We start from the raw sequence: 6,596 nt of genomic DNA on the forward strand, positions 1-6,596 counted from the left end.
GGAGGAGAGAGGACCCCTGCACAGCCAAGGGAGGAGAGAGGACTCCTGCACAGCCAATGGAAGAGAGAGGACTCCTGCACAGCCAAGGGAAGAGAGAGGACTCCTGCACAGCCAAGGGAAGAGAGAGAACTCCTGCACAGCCAGGGGAGGAGAGAGGACTCCTGCACAGCCAGGGGAAGAGAGAGGACTCCTGCACAGCCAATGGAAGAGAGAGGACTCCTGCACAGCCAAGGGAAGAGAGAGGACTCCTGCACAGCCAAGGGAAGAGAGAGGACTCCTGCACAGCCAGGGGAGGAGAGAGGACTCCTGCACAGCCAGGCGAAGAGAGAGGACTCCTGCACAGCCAGGGGAAGAGAGAGGACTCCTGCACAGCCAGGGGAAGAGAGAGGACTCCTGCACAGCCAGGGGAAGAGAGAGGACCCCTGCACAGCCAGGGGAAGAGAGAGGACCCCTGCACAGCCAGGGGAAGAGAGAGGACCCCTGCACAGCCAGGGGAAGAGAGAGGACCCCTGCACAGCCAGGGGAAGAGAGAGGACCCCTGCACAGCCAGGGGAAAAGAGAGGACCCCTGCACCGCCAGGGGAAGAGAGAGGACCCCTGCACCGCCAGTGGAAGAGAGAAGACTCCTGCACAGCCAGGGGAGGAGAGAGGACCCCTGCACAGGCAGGGGAGGAGAGAGGACCCCTGCACAGCCAGGGGAAGAGAGAGGACTCCTGCACAGGCAGGGGAGGAGAGAGGACCCCTGCACAGGCAGGGGAGGAGAGAGGACCCCTGCAAAGCCAGGGGAAGAGAGAGGACTCCTGCACAGTCAGGGGAGGAGAGAGGACCCCTGCACAGGCAGGGGAGGAGAGAGGACCCCTGCACAGGCAGGGGAGGAGAGAGGACCCCTGCACAGGCAGGGGAGGAGAGAGGACCCCTGCACAGGCAGGGGAGGAGAGAGGACCCCTGCACAGCCAAGGGAGGAGAGAGGACTCCTGCACAGCCAAGGGAGGAGAGAGGACCCCTGCACAGCCAAGGGAGGAGAGAGGACCCCTGCACAGCCAAGGGAGGAGAGAGGACCCCTGCACAGCCAAGGGAGGAGAGAAGACTCCTGCACAGCCAGGGGAAGAGTGAGGACTCCTGCACAGCCAAGGGAGGAGAGAGGACCCCTGCCCAGCCAGGGGAGGAGAGAGGACCCCTGCACAGCCAGGGGAAGAGAGAGGACTCCTGCACAGCCAGGGGAAGAGAGAGGACCCCTGCACAGCCAAGGGAGGAGAGAGGACTCCTGCACAGCCAGGGAAAAGAGAGGACCCCTGCACAGCCAAGGGAGGAGAGAGGACCCCTGCACAGCCAAGGGAGGAGAGAGGACCCCTTCACAGCCAAGGGGGAGCTCACTACATACAGATTATACACCACCACTAGGGGGAGCTCACTGCATACAGATTATACACCACCACTAGGAGGAGATCACTACATACAGATTATACACCACCACTAGGGGGAGATCACTACATACACATTATACACCACCACTAGGGGGAGCTCACTACATACAGATTATACACCACCACTAGGGGGAGATCACTACATACAGATTATACACCACCACTAGGAGGAGATCACTACATACAGATTATACACCACCACTAGGAGGAGATCACTACATACACATTATACACCACCACTAGGAGGAGATCACTACATACACATTATACACCACCACTAGGGGGAGATCACTACATACACATTATACACCACCACTAGGAGGAGATCACTACATACATATTATACACCATCACTAGGGGGAGATCACTACATACAGATTATACACCATCACTACGGGGAGATCACTACATACACATTATACACCACCACTAGGGGGAGATCACTACATACATATTATACACCACCACTAGGGGGAGATCACTACATACAGATTATACACCACCACTAGGGGGAGATCACTACATACACATTATACACCACCACTAGGGGGAGATCACTACATACAGATTATACACCACCACTAGGAGGAGATCACTACATACACATTATACACCACCACTAGGAGGAGATCACTACATACACATTATACACCACCACTAGGGGGATATCACTACATACACATTATACACCACCACTAGGGGGAGATCACTGCATACACATTATACACCACCACTAGGAGGAGATCACTACATACACATTATACACCACCACTAGGGGGAGATCACTACATACACATTATACACCACCACTAGGAGGAGATCACTACATACAGATTATACACCACCACTAGGAGGAGATCACTACATACATATTATACACCATCACTAGGGGGAGATCACTACATACAGATTATACACCATCACTACGGGGAGATCACTACATACACATTATACACCACCACTAGGGGGAGATCACTACATACACATTATACACCACCACTAGGGGGAGATCACTACATACAGATTATACACCACCACTAGGGGGAGATCACTACATACACATTATACACCACCACTAGGGGGAGATCACTACATACAGATTATACACCACCACTAGGAGGAGATCACTACATACACATTATACACCACCACTAGGAGGAGATCACTACATACACATTATACACCACCACTAGGGGGATATCACTACATACACATTATACACCACCACTAGGGGGAGATCACTACATACACATTATACACCACCACTAGGGGGAGATCACTACATACAGATTATACACCACCACTAGGGGGAGATCACTACATACAGATTATACACCACCACTAGGAGGAGATCACTACATACACATTATACACCACCACTAGGAGGAGATCACTACATACACATTATACACCACCACTAGGGGGAGATCACTACATACAGATTATACACCACCACTAGGGGGGAGCTTACTACATACACATTATACACCACCACTAGGAGGAGATCACTACATACACATTATACACCACCACTAGGAGGAGATCACTACATACAGATTATACACCACCACTAGGGGGAGATCACTAAATACACATTATACACCACCACTAGGAGGAGATCACTACATACACATTATACACCACCACTAGGAGGAGATCACTACATACAGATTATACACCACCAGTAGGAGGAGATCACTACATACAGATTATACACCACCACTAGGGGGAGATCACTACATACAGATTATACACCACCACTAGGGGGGAGCTTACTACATACACATTATACTCCACCACTAGGGGGAGATCACTACATAAACATTATACACCACCACTAGGAGGAGATCACTACATACAGATTATACACCACCACTAGGAGGAGATCACTACATACAGATTATACACCACCACTAGGGGGAGATCACTACATACAGATTATACACCACCACTAGGGGGGAGCTTACTACATACACATTATACACCACCACTAGGAGGAGATCACTACATACACATTATACACCACCACTAGGGGGAGATCACTACATACAGATTACACACCATTACTAGGAGGAGATCACTACATACACATTATACACCACCACTAGGAGGAGATCACTACATACAGATTATACACCACCACTAGGGGGAGATCACTACATACAGATTATACACCACCACTAGGAGGAGATCACTACATACAGATTATACACCACCACTAGGAGGAGATCACTACATACACATTATACACCACCACTAGGGGGAGATCACTACATACACATTATACACCACCACTAGGAGGAGATCACTACATACACATTATACACCACCACTAGGAGGAGATCACTACATACACATTATACACCACCACTAGGAGGAGATCACTACATACACATTATACACCACCACTAGGGGGAGATCACTACATACAGATTATACATCACCACTAGGAGGAGATCTCTACATACACATTATACACCACCACTAGGGGGAGATCACTACATACACATTATACACCACCACTAGGAGGAGATCACTACATACACATTATACACCACCACTAGGAGGAGATCACTACATACAGATTATACACCACCACTAGGGGGAGATCACTTCATACAGATTATACACCACCACTAGAGGGAGATCACTACATACAGATTATACACCACCACTAGGGGGAGATCACTATATACACATTATACACCACCACTAGGAGGAGATCACTACATACACATTATACACCACCACTAGGAGGAGATCACTACATACACATTATACACCACCACTAGGGGGAGATCACTACATACACATTATACATCACCACTAGGAGGAGATCTCTACATACACATTATACACCACCACTAGGGGGAGATCACTACATACAGATTATACACCACCACTAGGAGGAGATCACTACATACACATTATACACCACCACTAGGAGGAGATCACTACATACAGATTATACACCACCACTAGGGGGAGATCACTACATACAGATTATACACCACCACTAGGGGGAGATCACTACATACAGATTATACACCACCACTAGGAGGAGATCACTACATACAGATTATACACCACCACTAGGAGGAGATCACTACATACACATTATACACCATCACTAGGGGGAGATCACTACATACACATTATACACCACCACTAGGAGGAGATCACTACATACACATTATACACCACCACTAGGGGGAGATCACTACATACAGATTATACACCACCACTAGGGGGAGATCACTACATACACATTATACACCACCACTAGGGGGAGCTCACTACATACAGATTATACACCACCACTAGGAGGAGATCACTACATACAGATTATACACCACCACTAGGGGGAGCTCACTACATACAGATTATACACCACCACTAGGAGGAGATCACTACATACACATTATACACCACCACTAGGAGGAGATCACTACATACACATTATACACCACCACTAGGGGGAGCTCACTACATACACATTATACACCACCACTAGGGGGAGCTCACTACATACAGATTATACACCACCACTAGGAGGAGATCACTACATACACTTATACACCACCACTAGGGGGAGATCACTACATACAGATTATACACCACCACTAGGAGGAGCTCACTACATACACATTATACACCACCACTAGGGGGAGATCACTACATACAGATTATACACCACCACTAGGAGGAGATCACTACATACACATTATACACCACCACTAGGGGGAGATCACTACATACAGATTATACACCACCACTAGGAGGAGATCACTACATACACATTATACACCACCACTAGGAGGAGCTCACTACATACACATTATACACCACCACTAGGGGGAGATCACTACATACACATTATACACCACCACTAGGAGGAGATCACTACATACAGATTATACACCACCACTAGGAGGAGATCACTACATACAGATTATACACCACCACTAGGGGGAGATCACTACATACACATTATACACCACCACTAGGGGGAGCTCACTACATACAGATTATACACCACCACTAGGGGGAGATCACTACATACAGATTATACACCACCACTAGGAGGAGATCACTACATACAGATTATACACCACCACTAGGAGGAGATCACTACATACACATTATACACCACCACTAGGAGGAGATCACTACATACACATTATACACCACCACTAGGGGGAGCTCACTACATACAGATTATACACCACCACTAGGGGGAGATCACTACATACAGATTATACACCACCACTAGGAGGAGATCACTACATACAGATTATACACCACCACTAGGAGGAGATCACTACATACACATTATACACCACCACTAGGAGGAGATCACTACATACACATTATACACCACCACTAGGAGGAGATCACTACATACACATTATACACCACCACTAGGGGGAGATCACTACATACACATTATACATCACCACTAGGGGGAGATCACTACATACAGATTATACACCACCACTAGGGGCAGATCACTACATACAGATTATACACCACCACTAGGAGGAGATCACTACATACACATTATACACCACCACTAGGAGGAGCTCACTACATACACATTATACACCACCACTAGGGGGAGATCACTACATACACATTATACACCACCACTAGGAGGAGATCACTACATACAGATTATACACCACCACTAGGAGGAGATCACTACATACAGATTATACACCACCACTAGGGAGAGATCACTACATACACATTATACACCACCACTAGGGGGAGATCACTACATACAGATTATACACCACCACTAGGGGGAGATCACTACATACACATTATACACCACCACTAGGGGGAGATCACTACATACACATTATACACCACCACTAGGAGGAGATCACTACATACAGATTATACACCACCACTAGGAGGAGATCCCTACATACAGATTATACACCACCACTAGGGGGGGATCACTACATACACATTATACACCACCACTAGGGGGAGATCACTACATACACATTATACACCACCACTAGGGGGAGATCACTACATACACATTATACACCACCACTAGGGGGAGATCACTACATACACATTATACACCACCACTAGGAGGAGATCACTACATACACATTATACATCACCACTAGGGGGGGATCACTACATACACATTATA

Source organism: Engystomops pustulosus, chromosome 4 (genome assembly GCF_040894005.1).
Source record: "Engystomops pustulosus chromosome 4, aEngPut4.maternal, whole genome shotgun sequence".
In the NCBI taxonomy this organism is placed as follows: domain Eukaryota; kingdom Metazoa; phylum Chordata; class Amphibia; order Anura; family Leptodactylidae; genus Engystomops; species Engystomops pustulosus.